Source organism: Athene cunicularia (assembly GCF_003259725.1).
Source record: "Athene cunicularia isolate RWA chromosome 7 unlocalized genomic scaffold, athCun1 chr7_part1, whole genome shotgun sequence".
Lineage (NCBI taxonomy): Eukaryota > Metazoa > Chordata > Aves > Strigiformes > Strigidae > Athene > Athene cunicularia.
Window position 1 is genome coordinate 31087181 of NW_020799107.1, and position 21916 is coordinate 31109096.

Below are 21916 nucleotides of genomic sequence, written 5' to 3' on the forward strand. Positions count from 1 at the left end.
ATATATCAGAAAAGTTTTACAGAAACCATAGAAATTCTACTAATTACATTTTTTTAAGAATACAAAGCAAGCGTTTAATTAGGATAAACTAAATTGCACTTTACTTTTAAGTGAAGTTTTACTTTACTGAGATATTTTCCTGCATCTTCATTTACCTTAATACTATGAAGCTAATGTAGTGATAATCTGGGAGTACAAAATTCTCTCTCTAGATCAGCCTGAGCACTTGGAACTTTAAAATGATTACTAGTCTTTGAATATCCAATTTAAGAATATTGTGTTTGGTTTTCAGAGATTGGCACATTTGTATTTTCACTACAGATCAATGTACATGCAGGTACAAGTTTATCTCACACATTAAACTGGCTCTGTTTCTCCACCATGCTATTGCATCACAGAACAGTGTGGTTCAGTATTTGACCTAGCAAAGTTAATAGTAAATGGTGGCAGTAAAATTGCCTTTGAAGAATAGGTCCATCATTTTAAGATCAGTATACCAATTTTTAGAATGCAAAAAGCTAGATTATGTTCAAAGTGCAGACCCTATCCTATGGGCCTCTTAATTTTTCATTTACAAAATACTAATAACAAAGGGAACGTCACTCATTGTTTTTGTAGTTTTTGCATTTTCTTGAAGTACTTTGACAGCTATTATGAATAAAATTGTTAATAATGATGGTGGCATGTGATAATGGCCTCTGTGTGATCCAATAACTATTAGCAGAAAGCAAGCTTTTGGAAAGCTTCTGGGTTCATGTGGTTTGCAGTATTGGTAGCTGTCAGGTGAATTAACAGTACTTTTCTAGGGTTTCAAGTGTTAAAATATTTTTTTTTAATGCAGAAATTGCCAAAACTAAGATGAAAAGAGGTATTTAATAAAAAGGAAACTTCTTTTAAATTCCTGTATTTTATTTCAGTCTTTCCTGTTCAAGTTTTCCTTTTCTCTTATGTTGCAATTTAAAAGAGTTTATCCACATGCTTACATAGAAATGAATTCAACAAGACATATTGTGTATGTATGTGCCCCTTTGGCTTCAGTGCGTCGTTAGTGTATGTGTAAGCTGAGCACTTACTTGGTTCAGAATTTCAGAAAGATTGCCACTCTTTTAACAGGGTATACTATTTTTTGAGATTCATTGCAATAAAGCAAGCAAGGGAATAAACAGGAGAAGTTGGAAAGCAAAAAGGCAAACAAGATGAAAAAGGAACTTCAGAGAAAAAGTTCTCTGAGCAAGATTTGGAAAATCCCAGTCTTGTTTGTGTGGTGAAAAGTATTAGATCAGCTGTGATCTACTGTGGCTGTGTGACAACAAAAATCTTACCTTCTCAGAAAATGTGTCTGCAGACTGTAGTGCCTATAATTCTGCAGAGAAAAAGAATTTTATATGGGATATATAGGGTGCAGTTGATACTAACCTGTTTTTCTCTATAGATATAATGGGGATAAATAGTCATTCTTGGAGAAACAGAGGCAGAAATTACCTTTCAAGTTTTTGAGTAGAAGGCTATGGGACAGATCATAGGAAATGGAAGGTGGTTACAGAACACAAGGATGCAGAGGAGTCATAAAATGACGCTGTGATTGCTGGTGATTAGGCAGATTAATGTGTCAGGAGTCTAGGGATGAATTATATTCCCCGAGAAATTAAATGTACATGAAATTTAATGGAAAAATTTCATTATTTCCTGCAGAGTGGAATTAGGAAAATTTGAGTGTAACTGTTGCAACCCTGTTACAGAATCAAACTCGTGCTTTTAGAGATCTGTGTAGATCTAGATCATGGCTTTGGCAACCACCAGCTGCTCAGACGTAAGTCTCTCAGGACTCCATTTGCTTCAGCAGCATTATTCCTGATCTGCAGAGCGAGCACACATGTTAGGTGTTAGACTTTCTTCTGTACTGGCTTATTTTTTCCCTAAAATGAAAATTCTACTCAACTGTAGGCAAATATACTTGTTTATGTACAGTTTGTGTAGAAATGGGGTCCCCAGAAAATAACAGCAATAGGCTGAGTATAGTTGCTGGGGAAATCGTTGGGGAGCTCTGATGCAAACAGGATGTGATACGTTTCTGGATGTGGGCTGTGAAGGCTTGCTGTGAGCCTGTGGAAGACTCTAGAGATCAAAAGTGCCGAAAAGCAGGTCCCTAGAAAACTAAAAAGCGCTTTACAAGAGAGTGTCACAGGACCAGAAAAAAGTGCCTAGTGGAGCAGTATCCAGGAACTGAAAGGGAACTAATATCAAGGTTTAGGAAACCCAAGAATAAAGATAATCAAATCCCAGGGCTTTTGAATGGACTAGTTAACAGAACCTCCGGGAGTTAGGCATCCTGTCAGAGTTAGTGTTGAGTTCATAGTGTACATATAGTGTTTATGAAAATGCATGCAGACGGATTAGCTATTTGGAACACTGTTGGTAATTTATCAACAATTCTTTGCTCGTTTTTTCTATAAACGTTTATATTATCAATTCTTTTATATTTTATGCCTCACAATGACATTGGGCTTTGCCAAATGTATCTCAGAGGAACTTTATTATTTTTGTATTGTTTGTGGTATGAGCATGAACTTTGACTTCCTGCCTTCCAATTTAGTTTGGTGTCTAGCTTTTTGCTGTCTGGGTCACTCATGTTACAGCTGGAGCTTCCTGTTTTCAAACCCGTATCAGCCAACCATGTAAACCTGAGGGTCAGCTCGTTCAGAAATGATGCATGATTCCAGTCACTTGTTTGCTGAAATAAATTAGATTTACGTAATGAAAGCTGTCAGGTGCTGTATCAATCTTCTGCACTAGTCAAAGTACTTCCTTATTTACAATTCTTGTTTCTTGATGCGCAACTCAGCCACTTCAAAATACTGACGTTATTTCACTTAAGGGACAACCAAAAACTTCTTTCAGACAAAACTCCTGTTGAATTTTGTGAGCCTGATACAAAGTGATTGATAATGAAAGTTTCATTTAGAGGCAAGGGGTATTCTGTGTGGAAGATCTTGGGTGAAATAGTAATCATTTGGGTTTAATTGCATACTCTGTATCTGCAAGTAAGGATGCCCATCTGTGTATGTGTATCATCCCTCTATCTGGAAGAGGAAGGGAGAACAGAGGGACATCCCTGGGTCCACATGATCCTGAAATCTAGGGCTTCCAAGAGACATTTTATTAGTAAATAAGAAATGCTGTGTCCTGACTCTAAAAAGAAACTCCACAGTTTCTGTAAGGATGACTCTGATGGATCAGTGTGAGCTCCTCAGTCCATTTCTGCGAGGGTGGAAATGCCAGGTCAGGTGGCATTTTGGAGAGAGGGTCCCCACAGGGGGCTCATCTGGAGATTTGTTCACTTTGTGCTACCCTGGGGGTTCTGGGAGTCAAGGCACTTTGCCTCTCTGTTGGCTCTGAGTGCTGGATTTTCTCAAAGTAGCTTTCTGATGCTATTATTTCTGAAATAACAGCAGCATTACCAACCACAAGTATAAGCTTCTCCTCCCTTGCCCATAAGTCAGCCTTCAAAGCGTCATGAGATTTGCTTAAATCATGAGAATTTGAAGCTGCCATACTTACGAAGTTCTTTTTACTTGACTTCTTGTTTTTTGTGTCTTCAGGATACACCCAAGTCACGCTGCCAAGCTTTTCTCCAGAAAGGTCACATGCTGACCCAGAATTACATCAGCTGAAGCCTGAAGGAAAACACGAAACTCTGAGTGTTAGGTGCAATAAAATCCAGAGAGTTAGAAATACTGTAGCAGATGGAGTGCAGTCAAAACTAGCTTGCTCTTCTCTGATTCAGCATGAATTCAGAATCAGTTTTGTTAAATCTGAAGAGTTTTTATTCCACAGCAGAAGAAAGTATGTATTCATGTGCTTTGTGCTGCTTAATGAATTAGCTCTCCAGAAGAGATGATTACTAATTTAAAAAGAAAAAGCATTTGGAGCATTTAGTGTTGCTTTCATTTACAATTAAGGAACTTCTGCAGAGCTCTAACAATGTCAAATGGCCCTTAAGTGCATTGAAATTACATTTAAGCTGTAGCAATGTAATAATTTCCACTAAATTTTCCGTTCATTTAGGGTTTCTGATCACAGCTAAGGAGCTGCCTGTGTTTAGCAAACAGGCTAACTATTTTGCTTGAGCAAAATGTGTATACCTTCTTATCTGAGATATTAATTGCCAACACAAAGTATCTCCTAACCAATGTGCTTGTCTCTCTTGTGTTTTTTAAAAATTAATTTATCTGATAGATAATAATATGATGTGAGTTTCAGATCAGACAAATTCAGATTGTCAAAGCAAATGTTGCACAAGAGTGTGAGGAGTATTAATGGAAATAACTGGGTCACAGGTGACCATGAGGGGAATCAGAAAATTAACATTTTCTTTTACTTCATATTCATATTATATGATTGAGATATTTGTGTATCTTTGAGTTGGCCTTTGTCAGCCTCAGATCTGAGGTTTATATTTTTATATTCATAACTTTTAAATTGCTATCAGAGGACAAACCTCCTATCAGGAGTTTTCCTATCAGTTCATGTTTGTGTGAATTTATAAGATATTATAAAGTTGAACTTTATCTTGTAACTTTTAAAAGAGAGGGTGTTGGTGGCAGATGTAGGATATCGCTGCATTAGAATTCTCCATGAGTGGAAGTGGTAGTGGTTTGTTCTAGAGAGACTCAGGTATGCTCATCCCTGGAGGCCCTTCCTACCATACATTAAGCCAGGTGCATTTTGTCTGTTATGCAAGGCTCATTTTCTCTCTCAGCATGTTCCCTGGGAGAAAATGTGCACACAGTGAACTAATCTGTCAAACTTATAATATGCAAATATACACAATACACACACACACACACAAAGAGATATGCAGACACACATAGGCATGTTCAGTGATCTTCCTTTGTTTTAGAGAAAATAAAGTCAGACAAGTGCAACATAAACGTGGAGAAGACAGAACATTTTCCTTTCTGAGGTAATTCATTCTGTAGGCCTGTATCAGAAATTCAGAATATTCTTACTCTAGGATGAATGAATAAATGTCATCTTATGATCAAGTCCTGAAGTTTCTAATCAATGAAGCTGTCAACCACAGCCTTTACCCTAAAGGTAGTATACAAGAATTTATACAACCTACTAGCAAACTGAGGAGCACCATATGATTAAAATAAATGATCTTGAACTTTATTCATCATTCTACTGGATGTCAAGGTAGGACATGTTGAATACATTCATGACAGTCTGCATTTCAGAACACATGTTGCTATATTTTGAATTGTTAGCATTTCCTGAGGGTCAGCACCTTCATACTCAGTGTACTGCATTGTTATAATCTAGTTGGTAGGTGACAAAGAGCAGCCTCTCAGGTCTGATCCTACAAGAGGATTACATAGGTTGTATCTATATTTAGTGCACTGGAGGCGTTCTTTTTAACTGTGGGTTTTCTGGGTCTGTACTCCAGTGGTGCAGTCTAAAGTCTCTGCACTACCGGTGCGCAGGAAGCAGTTTCACAACTGATGGAAACCAAGGTTAAGTTGAACACCAAGCACCATGCAGAAAGCAATACTTACGATGTGGATGCAGAGGAAAGTGCATCTTTGAGGATGATCCCTCACCAGTTTGCTTTTCTGCATTTGGGATTTGTTAATAATAGGAACATCATGGTGGTGATAGGACTGATGAATTCAGGGCTGTCTACAGTCTGGTTTATAGGTAGTTACCAAAGTGGTCCTAGGTCTTTGCATTTGGACAGCTTTTTAAGGAGAATTTACTAAGTGGTTGTCAGGATCAAAGGTGAGAGTCTGATAGAGTCAAGGGGATAAGAGCTAGACTGGCCAAAACACCTTTTTTTTTAGTGGATAGGACTTGGTGAGACTTGCATTCTGTTGTAACACGTAACTACTGTATCCTGTAACAGTAAATGTTGTTCGCAGATGGGAAAGTCTGTAACCTCTCCAAGATCACCTGGCACTATTGCCATGTATGACATTAAATAGTGATAAAGGTGTGACCAATACAGCATTCAAATGCTTATCTAGGCTGACACCACTGATGAACAAATCAGGAGTCCTTCATCTATTCTGTTGTAACATACATATTTTTCCTCAAAGGTAATTCAGCAGCATTCGTACTAGGAATAGTGTTTAGTTTAAATTAACACTTTCATTGATTAATTACATAAAGTATGCCTTAGTTCTCTAGACTGCTGCAGAACTTGTGTTGATGGTAAAGTAGCATTGGATTTCCTATCTTCCTTTTACTTTGGTATTATAGTTGTCTCCCATGTGAGTTAAGTTTCAGCCCTTACCTAGCTAAAGCTCAAATTTATTAACTCAGACAAGATGTTCAAGAAACTGAGACCTTCAAGCTGTAGTGGTATTTCCTAATGCTCCCACCTTACTACAGTAGAAACTATATATACTCTCAATTTACTCTTCAGGAATCCTTAGTAACCTGTATGATCTCTCTAACTGTGCCATGAAATTTCATTTGTATCTGTGGTCATTATTTGCAACACTGAGTCTTGCTTGTGATTCAGCTAGATTAGGCTTCTCCTGTGTTGTGATTTTACTAATAGTGATGCAGCTTCTCCCATGTACTGAATGAATAAAAGCATGAGCTGTAGTGTCTGCAGGAAATGCTCTGTGGTTAAATATTTTTTTTTTTGTTTGTTTCTGTCTTCAGATATTACATTTGATAACAAAGATTTAAAAAAAACCCCTTTCCTTATTTCTTGGATAACCACAAGAAAGAAAAGAAAAGGGACAGATATTTGACGGGGATAAGAAATAAAAAGAAGTACTAGGTAGCATGCAGTTATGGATATAGATTTAACCCCACCTTAAATCCAGTATCTGACTACAGAAAGCCTGCTGCCAACTGAATTTCTGGTTAAGACAGATTCTCTACAAACTTCCTCATATTCATTTCATGTGAGGAGGGAAAACAGCTGGAACTTGTGCGGTTTACTGAGTAGACAAGTCCCGTGTGCTGGAGCCAGGGAGTATCCTGAATTTAAGCTGGGCTCAAGATTCTGACTCATTATGTGACCCCGAGCAAATCATTTGACCTTCTTGATCTTCTGCCAGCTCAGATGGAAAATTAGGTAAAAAGCAAAGACCGCAGTGGAAATTTGGTTCTGTAACTGAACTGGATAGATGAAATGAAATGAGTAAACATACAGGTGTTTCCCTGCACTTACACTATTGATACCAATGGGAACCACAGCAGGATTTAAACAAAAGACAAAAACCAGCACACATTTGGCATTTTTTCTGGCTGAGCATAGTCTTTCATAACATGTAGCTTCCAACTGGGAACAAACCATTACAAATAAGTTAAAATAAAGAAATTCAAGATTACTAAGGTGCCATCCATGCAGAACATGACTTTGATAGTCACAATTATTTTTTCTGCTCTTATATTTCTCCTTCATCCTTGGCTTTGGCACAGCATTTGATAGCACTCATCTCCACTTGTCCTGCCTTTAACAGAAGAGCCCTAGAAGTCCATGAACTGCTGTGGAAGATTCTACACAATGGGTAGAAAGATTTCTCACTGCCAGAATCACAGGGCCTTACTCTTGCTTCTACCACTACCTCACGCTGGGCCTCTGATTTTATCTTACCTATCTATAAAATGTTTGCAATGAAACATTCTCTAATATACTGAAATTAGCAGTACTTAGAAATCGTAAGATCAAATACCCAATTTAAAAGAAAAAAAGTTTTTTTTAGTTTTGAAAAAAATTTAGTTACTTGTAAAAGTGTGATGAAAGCAATGGGAGGGAAGAACAGAGAAAGACATGGTACAATTAAAAAGAAAAGTACACGGTATAGCCTGAACAGGAATTGAAAATATAGAAAGGAAAGTTTTATGTTATATTCCTTGTCCACCCATGTTCCCAAAACTCCTTTAAAATCTGACATTCTGGAAAAAATTGTTACAGTTCTGATTACATCACAGGCCACTTGATCAAGCTTGTTATGATGTCACCACAGCCACAGAATTATTTTAAGTCTTATTACTCACATTGCTTTTATAATTTTTCATTATATGTAACTGTTACATTAAAAACTGTGAACACCAACTGTAAGTTTGTTTGACCTTCCACTAAGAATTCAAGAGTAACTGACTTAGTCCTAGTTGTAGTTTTATTGCATTGTTTTATTTTTATTACCATGCTATGGAAAACATGTTCATATTACTGAAATCCATCTGAGAGAGATCTTATTACCTGAAAAAAATGTTTTTTTGATCTTTATACATCAAAGGTAATCCTTTTCAAGTCTACAACTGGTTTAGGGCCAGCCACATGAATGCCACCTTTATACTTGTTTTCTAAGAATGACTATGTCAGAAAAGCCCCTTTTCCTCAATGCCCTTTACTTTACATCATTTTTGGTTTTCCTTTAAAAATGTATAACTATATATTAATTATATTTCTTTTCCACTGGTGCAAAGCAGGCTCCAGCCATCAATGCCTTAAAGCATTAACTGGGAGTAAGGAAATTTTGGGTTAATTGTTACTAAGTCTGGCACAGTTTCCCTATTTAGCATTAAAGAATTATTTTCTCATGTATTTTTTTCCACTTAGTACATGAGTCTGAAATTATTTTGAGCTCTTTGGCTCTGTAGACTTCAGCCTGATGCAAAATTCTTACAGTATGGGTGAGAGAGATAAAATCTGAACCTTGATCTAAATCCTATCCTACATAAACTCCTGTCTTTGAAATAGAAGTAAAACTTTCATCTGAGCTTCTGAGAGAAGTGTTTCAAAACAGGATTGAGCTCTCAATTGCATGGCCTGATCCTGTCTTGCTGATTTGAATTGTCCTATAGTTACACTGAAGTTATTTTGATTAGGGTAGTAAAGGAAACTGTTTCTGATTCAGTCTGATTCATCATGCCCAGACTTCTTTCTCATGACTGATTAAACAAAACACCATTTATTGTGTGTGTCGGTTACTATGGTAACCAGAAACCGTGAACATCAATGAAACTGATTAGAAATTGTGATTCTTTATATTCAGAAACATATCTTTTGTGTGGAGACTTTCTTATAAGTTTGGATTCATGAGTTAGCTTTGGGAAAGCAACCTCTAAATTTGCTCCCACAAATATGTATGGACATAGGTGCACACTAGTAACTTGTATGTGCAAAATAACATTTTCAGAAGAATCAAACAAAGGCAAATCATTTGTTTAAGATGTGGATCTGGGAAGCCTGACTTCTTTCTCAGATTCAAACACAAACATCTTGTTTGGCCTTGAACCTTGTCACATAAAGAATTTTTTTTAAAAGGCCTGAACTTTTGGGCACTTCTGTTTTCAGCCACAATAGGTACTTTAAACCTGTTTTTTTCTTTTTACAGATATTCTGCATATCTGTGATTTTAGTTGTCAGCTGTGAGAAACTTTATTCCCACTCTAACTAAGGCAAGGCAATATAGCATAAATACTTTGTTTTCATGTAATAGCCCACTGTGCGGAACATTTTTTCATTTCCCTTTTCTGGACCATTGATGAGATTTTCTTAAAATACAAAGGAAGTTGTTTTCTTCTACTAATAGCTTCTAATTGCTAGCTTTGTTTACTGTGGTCTTTTTCAAACAAATAACATGAACTAATCAGACCATTTTCATTTATGAATGAAGATTATACATAATGGATGTCATTTGACATGAAGATTATAGCAGGTTGAATCTAACTTCAAAAATTAATGTAGCTTGGCCTGAATCAATTGTGTGGAAAAGAGAAGCAGCTTTGATCTTGCCTTATGTAACAGTATTCAGTGAGTTTTACTATTCCTGTAAGTGCACCTGCTTAGGCCTTGGAAGAGGATGCTAAATGTATGCAGAAGTTCTCTTTTACCTGTGAAAGGATATCTCCCTGTTCGTTATCCATATCTGGAGTGAGATTCCATTCTTTTTCCCTCTCTTTACATGAATGCTTCAGGACAGGCATTAGTTCCTATTGTCGTAGCATATAAATTCCTAGTAGACAAGTTCAGAGATATTAAATATGAAAGTAGCCTGGCTAGACTGTGATGGAGAGAAGTTCAACATTGGCAAAGTCTGAAAACTTAATGTGGTGTTTTGAGAGATCTGAGATTTAAAAAAAAATTTTTTTGCCCCCACAAGGAGACCCGAAATGAGCTAGCATGAAGAATGAATTTACAAATTCCCTATAGAGTATGATTTGTCCTGGCCATGGGGAGGTCAGTGGTAGGGCAGTGTAGGTAGGATTAGAGATACAGACTTGGCTTGATGATTTATTTTTAGTTTGAGACTAATATCACTTTTCTGTTATAGTGCTCTGTTGCAGTCCATGACAGATGGGAAGAATCCACAGCCATTTGAACTGCTTATAATATTTCAGCATTTACCACTGAAGCCCTGTAGTTAATTATGTGTTATTTTAGAGAGAAGTGATTAAAACAAAAAAAGAACATAAATCAATTTTTCTTTCCTTCTTCTCTCTCTCCCCCTGCTTCTCTCTTTCTCTCTCTCCCCTTCTTTTATTCTTTGGAAGGGCTCCAAGAGATACATTAGGAAATCTAATGCCAAATGCCAACAAAGACTGAACTACTATCAGGATAAGACTTTTAAATATTTTTTTACTAAAACATAAAAAGGGCATACAAACTAAAGATTTTTTTTTTTTTAATTTTAATTTTACTGGATTACAGATAAAATGCTGAATACCCAGTCATCTCAATCAAACATTAAGCTTTTTGAAAGAATTCCACTTGACTTCAGGAATTGTGTAACAGCTTTTTAACCAAAGCTTTGCTTAAAATAAAGCTTGGGAGTTTGATACCCAGACATGTTTGTTCCAATCAAGTTATAATAGAAGTGTTAGTACTCCTTAACTACAGATGCTTAAAAGATGACTCTAAAACGTGCTGAAGGATTGTTAAACACACACTGAGGCTCAAGGAAGTGAATCTATTTTATTTTGAGAAAATATCCAAACTATGGCAGAGGAGCTGATAGTAGAATTCAGGACACTTGACTCTATTCAGCACTGTAACTTTGGAAGATACTGCTTCATTATTCCTGTACTCCATGAGAATATTAACATCAGCAAAGATTCCTACAAGTGTAAACTTGTATTTGCCAACATTCCTTTGCTATTGATGCTTACGAATGAATAAAAGCATTAAGTTACAGACTATTCTTCATCATTGTCTCTACCGTTGATCTCTCCCAGAATCTGATGAAAACTAGAAAGACTGCCAGCACTTTTGACTGTCCAGGAAGTATTATCCTAAATAGGAAAAATTCCTGTATTCCTCTAATAAATGTAAACTACAGTGTGGTGAATGACATACTACATGACACTGCTAAAATGCAGAAAGAATCCAGCGAGGTGAGTTCAAGTCTCAGTCATGAGACGCACTTTTACATCCTCCTTGGATATGAAGCTACATCATACCCCACACAGTGGAAAGACTAGGTAGGAAAAGGTTATGCAGGGAAATCGCTTAATTTTGGTGTACCAGTAGCAATAATCACACAAAAATGAAAGTTGTGCCCTGCTTAAAGTTGCTGTCTCTTTTCTAAAACTACTTAGCAGACTGGCTAAGCTTTCAAGACTTGTTTAGTGTATGGTAGGTATGGATGAAAACCTGAGACACATACGTGATTCTTAGGAACAAGGGATGGGTGAATAGACAAGTCACAGCAGGAATCCTGCAATCCACTGAAAACAGAGGGATTTAATGGTGCCACTAGTGTGTCTAACTTCTGCTAATGCCACCAATAGTTTCTATGTAGGTCACCTATTCTGTCTATGCCTTTCTCCACTATAGTGTACTGAGGACTGACTGAGCTTAGGCTACCATATTCATTTGCTGGTGGTAATGGTAATAGACTCAGCTGACTTCACTGACAGGTATGAGATATTGCTGCCAAAGATATGGGGGATTCATTCTGTAAAACAAATTCTGCCCATTTCATACAAAAATCTTCCTCTGCCAAAGGGTTATATAAACACCAAAGCTAATCAGTACTGCAAAACAAGTGGTCTTTAGTAGACAGCAATTAAGGAATTAGGGGGTTTCTCTAAAAGGGAAAGTCCTTTGCAGTAAAATAGGTGCCATGAAAGTGACAAAGTGATTATATGTCTTCTTTGGTGTGGAAAGGAAATGCTAGTCAAACTGTCTCCAAGACCCAGCAGGTGGGTTCCCCACCTGAATGGTCCCTGGAACATGTGGCTGCACCTCAGAACAAAAGGAACGTAAACAGTTTGGGATGGGCTCACAGAGTCTGAGCCACGAGATAAAATCTTGAAAGAAAGAGGCAAGACTTAAATTCAGTTTTAAGGCATAAGAGGTTTAGTAGTAGGGTGGAAAAAAAAGAAAATGAGAATTGTCAAAAGGGACTGCAAATAAACGTAGCTTAACTGATCAGTACAATGAGAATTAATTAACAGAAGCACAAACCCTTCTTGTTATTAGTGCTAATGCATTTTTTGTTAGCCTGTTCCAATGTCCTGTGCTCTGGGGACAGTTATAGGATGTAAGTCCATCAGTGGCAGAAGGGAGGGAACTTGATAAGAATGGGACAGAAAGCAGGTGTGTTATGGACTGGAACCACATACTTCTTGTTATAAATAATCTCATCGAATTAATTTTGTCCTTTTCTGTTAGCTTTAATTCTGTTCACTTTTGTTCATGTTAGTTTAGTTTTCATCTTGTTTTCTGTATTCTAGCTAAGACAAAGAATTTTATCATCCCGAATATTTGATCTGCTTTTTGTTGGATGTTGGAATTAGAGATGAAACCTACTATGTCATAAACTATAATGAATTATTTTGGGTTTTACACTCTGGTTTTGCCTGCCTCATTAGATTCTCTATATATCTGCTTCTCTATTTCACACCTCTCTATTCTTTTCCAATTAGTTTTTGTTTCTCCCTTTTTTTGCCACTCTTGTCATGGTGGTGATCTCTGTACAGTGGACAGCTGTCCACCAGGAACTAGTTTCACCCCCCAATTTACTTCACAGCTGCCCAGTTGTAGTGACTTTCAATCACTAGGGACCTGGATCCTATTCACACCTTTGACCTGAGCTCAATGCTTTTTTCTGTAATGGGCTCTGATTAGCTGCTGACAGGGGCAGTGAGGAGAAACTACAAATCCTCCGATTGTGAAATAGTCTGACCTTCCATTCACTGAAGGCAGTGAGTCCAGGGAACCAGGATTGGGTCCAAAGTCTTGAAAGAAGCTTAAGCTGTTTAAATTTTTGTATGTAGCAACAGAAATGGCATTCTTGGTTCCCTCAATTATAGATTTCACAAGGCCTATGCTGTTTATTCTCCCTTGCCATATGATTGTAGTTATGAATTCATCATGTCTGAGACCCTAAAATACAGAGTCAAACAATGCCACTTACAATGATCCAGAGTTCTCATTACCTTCCTTCTTTAGCTATGGGCAGCTAGCGTTGCATGCATCATCCTAACAATATTTACCCAGAGCCATGAAAACTGCTGGAATTGTGCTTTGCCTCTGCTATACAGAGTACACTTTTTAATAGGCATGGGTCAAAAGCAAATTGACTTTTTAGAGGGAAACAGGCTGCTCCTCAAAAACTATTAGGGATTCTGTCATCTGGAATATTCCTATCCTGTTGACCTTATTTACAGATTTCATGAAAAATACAGCATCATAACATTGATGTATAGACCCTCTAGCATTCAATTTCTTTAAAGGATGCCTCCGTATAAAATAAGGATGCTGGTCATGAATCCATGCATGCTGAGGCAATACTAATGAGACTAAGCACTGTGGAATATATTGCACACAAAGGCTTTTTAAAAATGTAGTCATACACTTTGGAAATAAAGCAATTTGGCATCTTACCATGGCTACAAATGAGGTAGTGTTATGGGAGGGGGAGTCAGGTAATAAAAGTGACAGTTGTGGAGTGTTATTGAGAGCTTTTTTTGTAATTGCAAACTGGGTCTGCATTTATCTACATTGTCCAAGCTCTGGTCTTCTTTAGGAGTCAACCACAACCATAGGATGGTAACATTTTGTTTGGTCTGTTGGAATAATACTTTTATCATAAGCAATTAGAACATCTTTTATTATTATTTTTATGATTTTTATTATGATAATCATGCTCACAACCACAATTCAAATGTTTCAAGGGCCATACAAAGCAAGTAGTTAAGATAGATACAAGGCAGATGTTATATAAGTTGAAGGAACAGTTTGAGGGCAAGAAAAAAAAGCTGGATTTTTGAGAGGGAAAAAGTAGGTGGGCTTCATTATAAGCATGAGTCTGCACAGTGGGAAGTAAGGGGAAAGGAACTGTGCAAGGGAGACAAATAAAGGAAAAGTATTTTAACAGCTATTGATGAGGACCAAAGCTGAGGAGTAGAGAAAGTGAGGGAGGCCAGAGGAAATAATCAGCAAGGAAAAAAAAATCAATAGAAATATAGGGAGTTCTTTCTGGCTACCCAGACATCCCTATTTGGGCTGGTTTGCATCTGATCTTTTTCTGGCCATTCTACGGACTCTGTCACATTGTGCCCAGTGCAGGGTAGTGCCGCCTGCTCATTGACCTGCACAGTTCAGGGCTGGGATTGCTGGCTGAGGGCTGGCACCGGTTTGGCCCAGTGTGATGCTGCAGTGTTGTGCTGTCTGATGAGAGTAGTGACCCCTCCCTCCTTGATAATGACTGCCTGCAGCAATCCAAGTCATGGGTAAAGGTGACAACATTTCCTCAGCTCAAGCAGCTACAGTGGAATGTTTATACAAGAGCATGAAGACAGATATCAGAAATGTTCTTTAATTAGTTTAAGTAAAGAGATTGTTCCCTGCATAGATTACTAGATGGGGGGTACTAATCACCTATTGAGATTTATTGGGGAGTTACTGAGCAAAGGGGAAATTCAGAGATAGGAAACACAGGGAAGGCAGGAACACAGAACAATGAAAGAGCACGGCTGACCACCGACAGTAGGCATGGGAATGGGCCTTCATTGATCACCAGTCAAAATTTAGTGAAGACATCAGGATTCCTTAAAGATTCAGAGAGAACTCCAAAGAAGATTTAAGAGAGGTGGAAACACTAAGCTTAGAAATGTGAGGAATAACATATGATGTTGTCTACAACTGTAAATGGCTCTGGAGAACGTGTGCAGTAGAACAGAAACAAACAGGCTTGGGATTCCTGGGCCTATGGTTGATAAGGGATGGTAAACAGTGAACCTGTAGTCCAAAAGATCAACCAAACAACAGGCATCTACTGATGCTTAGGCAAATTTGAAGGCATAAAGGGGAATCCTAGGCAGTGTCCAGTTAAGGGGGTTCTGCCAGGCTTGTGACTTCTCCATTTGTTTTTAGTGTCTCTCTCTTCTCTCTTATTTAAACAAACTTAACAAGAGAGTCTGAAAAGGCTGGAAGTGTTTATTCTGCTACTCTTTCCTGTAATTTCTGTCAATTCTGTACTTGTCTGGAATGCTCTAATACTGTATGTGATCTTTGGGTCACAGTACAATGTCAATCATTGTAAAATGATAGTATTTATGAATATGGATGTATGGTCATCTTTACCATGTATGTCTGTTGTTAACAAAATAACAGCAAAATACTATGGAGATTATCTAATTATCTTCTGGAATATCTATATTTTCTCTTCTAAGTTGAAATTTAGGTGCTTTTTTACTTAAATTGGTATCAGTCTGTAGAAGCTATGCTATATCTTTCAAAGAAAACAATTTATCAATGTGAAATAATTCATCGTAATTCAGCATTCAGATGTACAAGGGATCACATATACAAATACATACCAAAGTTCTTTCTAATAAAGTAAAATAAAATAAAATAAAAATAAACACTTTTCTATGATTCTACGAAAATAAAATACAACTGTGTGATGCAAAATTGTCTTTTGCCTGTGGAGGTAAAATTATCAGGAATAGAGTTCTTAAGACTGAAACAAGTATGTTCATTTAGCTTTCATAACCTTGACCAGCAGTGCATTTTTAGTCTGGTATATAGAAATTTATAGCAAGTGTTGCACACACTTTCAGCCTGCATTTTTTTGGTATGATCAATAGATCAGAACTGAATGATATTAGTAGCTAGAGTCAGCAATTCAGTTTAATAGACGACTTATGAAATTATGCACAACCTTATAGGCCTTTAAAACAATGTTAAAAATCCATTTCATGTTTGGCAAACAGTCAGTATAGCTTTGTCAATACGGAGTGACACATTGAGGTCATACAGTAGCAAATTCTGCTCTCAGGTGGTCATGTAATGAAAAAATAATACCATTAAAATCAGTGGGGTGACTAACTTTACAACAGTGCATAATGGGGTAGGATGTGACTTTTATGAGAAGAGTCTCTTCCCATTGGAGATGAACAGTTAGGTGCCAGATGTAGACTACTGACATGAATGGAGTTTAGATTTTCACTGACAGATAGAGGCCTACCATTTTTCCTCACAAAAATATCTAACCAGAGTATCTATATGTCAACACATATACATTGATTATATATACTGATATATTGAGTTAGCTCATAAGTAATCATTCTTCTAATAAATGATAAAAATTATGTTCTATACGACATTGCTTACTGAAAATTTGACACCTGACGCTCATTTGTCTCCTCCAAATTGTATATGACAGTGCAAATCCTCATACATCAAGGTGCTCTGTGCAGCATAAATATGCTGTTTCGAAGAAAAGAAACAAATCCTGGAACAAATCTGCGTCTTCTGTAAACATTGTGCTGACATGTAGTGGTTGGTATATTTTAACCAGGTAATTCCTTTTCCAATCGTGAAAGTTTGCTTCTGCCCTTAATAACATGTGCTTTTCTGTACATGTTGATAGAGTGTAGAGATAGAGAGTATAGAGTCAACTCCTATAGGTGTTCATGTGCGTACCTTAGTTAAAATGACTGTAATTTTTCTGAGATAAGTAAACTTTGGATATGACTGCCAGCCATTCTCAACTAGTGTGACCAGAGAAGAAAATGAAGGACCCCATGTAACGGGAGACATAAAACATGTTACAGAATTTCATCCTGAATGCCTGACTGAAAATCCTGATAATTCCCAGCTCTTTATTTTCATCTGGAGGAGTTTTAAAAATTAGTGGATAGAAACTTCAAAGCTGTAACTGACTCATGTCATTTGTTTTTTAACTAAATTTGTTAAACTTACAGTTTATGCTAATTACAGCACATCATATGAAATTATATTTATGGGAGCTAATGTGTCTTAATCACTTGTAAGAGAAGGTGCTTTGCCGAGGGGACTGAGCTGGACTTCAGAACAATTGATTTCACCTTCAGCTGTATAAGGGGGAAAATCAAGCTCCACAGGTTTCTGGTTTAGTTTTCTCCAAGATTGAAAATTAAATCATTATTGCGCTATTAGAGCACATTTATAGTTTACTGTTTTATGTCAGGGAACAGCAAGGGCCTGCTACCACTTAAGGGAGGGTGAGCCTGGTGCCGAAGGTGACCCCTGTGGTAGCAGTGCCCTCATTGATCCTGGTACGGTCCTGCAGGGTCTGACCATGGATGGTGTCAGAGCCAGGAGCTGGTAACAGGGTCCATCAACAGCCCCAGACAAGGCAAGTGATAAACCGGGTCCAGGGTCCATCTGGGGAGCCCAGTCAGTGATGAAAGGAGGCAGGGCTAGGGACAGGACTGGAGACAAGGCTACAACATGAGTTCAAAGTCTATGCAGGAGATGAGGCCAAAGACAGGATTTAGAGACAATCTAGAACATACATCTGAAGCATGCATGCATGCATGCATGCAGCCAGCCAGCCAGCCAGCAAGCCAGCAAGCAAGCAAGCTCCTTACCCTGATGGTCCAAGGTCTAGCCAGGAGGCAAGCCTGGAGGCAAACATTCCTACAATGTGTGGGCCCAGGGGCAGGGGAGTAGGTCCCAGGTGGGGCAGGTCAGGGCCATTGAGACCTATTAGTACCCGCACATCCCTGGCATTTAGAAAAGATAGTTATTTCACTGAAGATCTTTGTCTAGGAGAGAAAAGTATGGGAAGGTAAAAAAAGAAATTATGCACCTCAGTTTCTCAAAGTGACTTAGTAGTGCAGGTTATTTCTGTCTTTGCAGAGGCAAAATTAAGTAATCATGTAACTAATATTTTAAATGCTTTTCATAGAAGGAATCACAATATAACAGGCGAGTTGAAAGAATAACTGGAAAGCCTGTAATGGTGTTTTAAAATTTTGTACCTCTACTATCTGATCACTGCTAAAACTCTGAAAATAGAATTGAAGATGCTCTATAGTAATTTAAAAATATTGTATATTAACCTGTATGTTATTGGGGTATTGAATGCATTAACCCAGTGTGTTTGTCTAAAAGGCAATGGGAGGATGAAGAAGCAGGAAAAAAGAAATTATTGCCCAGATGTGCCTTATCTCCAGCCCACATTTGAGAGCTATCGAGGGACAATAGTTGAGCCATTGGTTGAGAACTTTGTCTTAATCTCCTGCTGAGTTTACAGTACTGGTTTTATCTAGGAAGGGCAAACCCTGAGAATACAGAAGAATAACCCCCTTGTGACTCTGGGTGTTTAAATGGGATTCTTCCTCAAAAGAAAAGTTAGTGTTTTGTTGGGGGAGACAGGCTGACATGTGCAATGTTTGAAAAAGTAAGGCCTGCCCATCCTAATGGTTAATGGAGTGAGCCTTTGACAATGATAAAACAGAAACGTCTCCAGCTTTTCAGAATCGCATTTTTTTAATGACTGCTTTGATTCTACAGTTAAATAATGAATGTTTTTACTTTCAGGAGCTGTTTTGTCAATAGATATGCCTGACAGTATGTCATTGACTCTAAAGTGGGACTAAACAGGCTGTTAACAACTGACTTAATGCATATATCACTCATTCCTTTTAAACTGAATGTGTCTAACTGAATAATATTATCGAATCAAAAGATCAGTTTTGTATTTATTCTAGTTTAGTAAATCAGGGCTGGGTAAAGACACAGTGTGGCTATGAATGATGAGCTTTAGCATAAATGGGGAAATTACAACAGTCTTGTGCCTCCTAGATCCACTTCAAAGTAAATCCTTCTGTATAAACTTATTTCTGTTCTTGGCTGTTGTACTCCAGATTTAATGATATAATGCAACATTCAATATAAGCTTTCTGGGTTTTATATTGCAAACATTAGAAGTGAGAAGAAATTCACTGCAGCGTTTTATGCTAAACACTTTATTACTACTCATGGGACCTGTTTAAGCCTAATTTATTAACTACAATGTGACAAATTTTGTAAAGCTACAAAATTAAATGAAACAAATGCAACTGTTTAGTTGCTAATTATTTACCATAGAATTTCCATACCACTCTATGGTACTACATTGCAATTAAGTGATCAATAGTGACTGAGTGCCAGGAGCACTCACGTTGTGTCTATATCTGTGGCCTGCAAATAAGCTGTTAATGAATGAAATGAGCTAAACTGCAAAAGAAATACTGAAGGTACTGATCCACACCACAGGTGGATAATTCAGTCATCGTACAGCCTGGCTACATGCTTAATTCTGTTTATAAATTCAGAAAGATAATGATACTATTTTGTTTATCAGAAGTGCTGTATGGGCCAGTATGCTGAGAAGCCTATATAATAAACGACATAGGTAGATCAGTTCAAAAAAGAAACAGACTGTAGCTCTGAATCATGTTTATATTCCCAGGGAATTCAGCTTGGTAACTCTTTAGGAGGAGTCCTTGTTTCCAAAGTTATTCACTGAGAAACTAACAGCCAGTGAGTTTCTTTGTCACAAAGGAATGGAGTATAGGATTTAGGGGCCTCTTGTATAGGCTTCACATGCCTGGTACAGAATTCTCCTCTGCCTGGCTCTAGGACATAGGAAGCACTGATATTCCTGCTCTCCTATCAGGGAGAGATGGATGAGGGTGGCAGAAGGTACTGCAGCTTTGTATTTGTGCAGCCATTGCACAGTAGAGGGTAAAAGTGGAATTTCTCATTCAGTGTCCTGCTGGTTGTTGGATTCAGCCTTCACCCATTTATTACCGATTTCAGCAGTTCTTACTGTGGTAATGTGGCAGGTATGGTGATGAAACCTCTGCGGACTTTGCCCAAGATTTCCCCTGAATTAAAACTCAGGAAAAAATTTCATCTGCTAACTCCTAAAAGGAAGGACAAAGATGGTAGTGTGCCAGCCAAGCGAATTGTAGCATGAGAGGATATACTTGGAGTTTTGCTATTAAACCTTCATTGGAGTAGGACCAGGAGCCTTTTCAAGAAGTCTGTCGCTTTGTAGCACAGGGAGGCCAATGAAACACTTCTGGCTAAAACCTGACTGAATATTTGGAATAAAGGGAATGGTAGCTTAGAAAGAGAATTTCCATGTTTTTCAAACTATACATCAATGAGTTACTTGCAGTTTCTTCTTGTTGTTTACTTAACCAGTATTTTCAAATGTCTCTCTTTGTCGATTTCTGGCATTGAAATATGAGTAGGGGCATGACAATAGAAAGTGAAAAGGCACATTCCCCAGATTTTGGGTACATTATTCCATGAATATATTTTGGCGTTGCACATGACCAATTGACCTTTGAAACTGTGTCAGAAATAACTCTGCATCTTGATGGATGACACTGACCTTAATAACAATAACAAAAAGAGAGTAAAAAATGCAGTCCCTTTTCTCTGTAATCACCATGGACTGCTGGCTGTCAGGCTCAGACTTCCCTTATTGTTCTTCTCGTTTACAAGCCAGACAGCATTACAATGGTTTTTACTTATTGGCTAGTACAAGAGTTAATGTGAGGATGGTAGTGGGAGTGCAGCAGCCAGAACTTCATGGTGTTAACAGAGAGGGAAAAGAACTTGAGAGCTGACTTTAAATATACGGCAAGGAGTTTGCAGACAGGGATGTTATAGTCTGTTAACTAAGATTCACTGGTGCTTTTCCAACTTTATTTCTTCTAAAAAAAAAAAAAAAAGGCTTTCAAACACACTGTAGTGATAAACAGAGAGTGACAAGCAGCATTCACAGATGAAGATATTTTTGCCTCCTGATAACACACAATATATGTGTTATCATTGTGTGTGTGTTCCATTAAGAAACAGACCTGGATTAGATTCTTGTGGACAGATTATGGAATGTTTCCTTTGTATTCATGACTGAAGCGGAATAATAGGATTTACCTGATTCAGAGATCAGATCAGGCCTTGTTTAAAAGAACAGACAAACCAATAATAGGAATAGAAAATTTTTGTATCAATCCAAGGAGGAAATAAATAAATAAATAGAATGGCCCCAATTTCTATTTTTGTCCTAATGTTGTATGATACAAACTACTTATTATCATTAAATAAATAAAATCTTCTATGCAACCATTCATCTGAAAATGTCATCATTTAAAAATGTTGATAAAAAAGAGGTAGGTAATAATACAGTGAGTAGAGTTAATGAGAGAAGTGCTATATTGATTTGATAGATCTTTTGTCCCTCTATGTTTAGGAAGCAGAGAATGCTCATGGTACACAATTTACTAAACTTGTCTAAAGTAAGCCTAATATGGTGAATCTAGTGTTTTAACAAAGGCCATTGTGAATCTATTCTGATTGGGAACTTTTCCAGATTTCATGCCCATTAAAGCATCAATTACCTCTGACATTTCTATGGCCTCCTATTAAGTTTGCACTTACTAAATTTTCAGAAGTCATGAGCATTTTAATCCAGCATTAATCAGACTGCATAGGGAATAACTTAAAAAAGGAGAAAAAACTATCAGTATAATTTATGATAATAGATTTTCAAATAAATTGCTTCCTTTAGTTAATAACTCATTCTCTTGTGACTATATACTTGATATTACACTGGAAGCAGTTGTTTTTCTGACTAGATCAATTAGTTAATGTTTACACAGCACTTTGAAG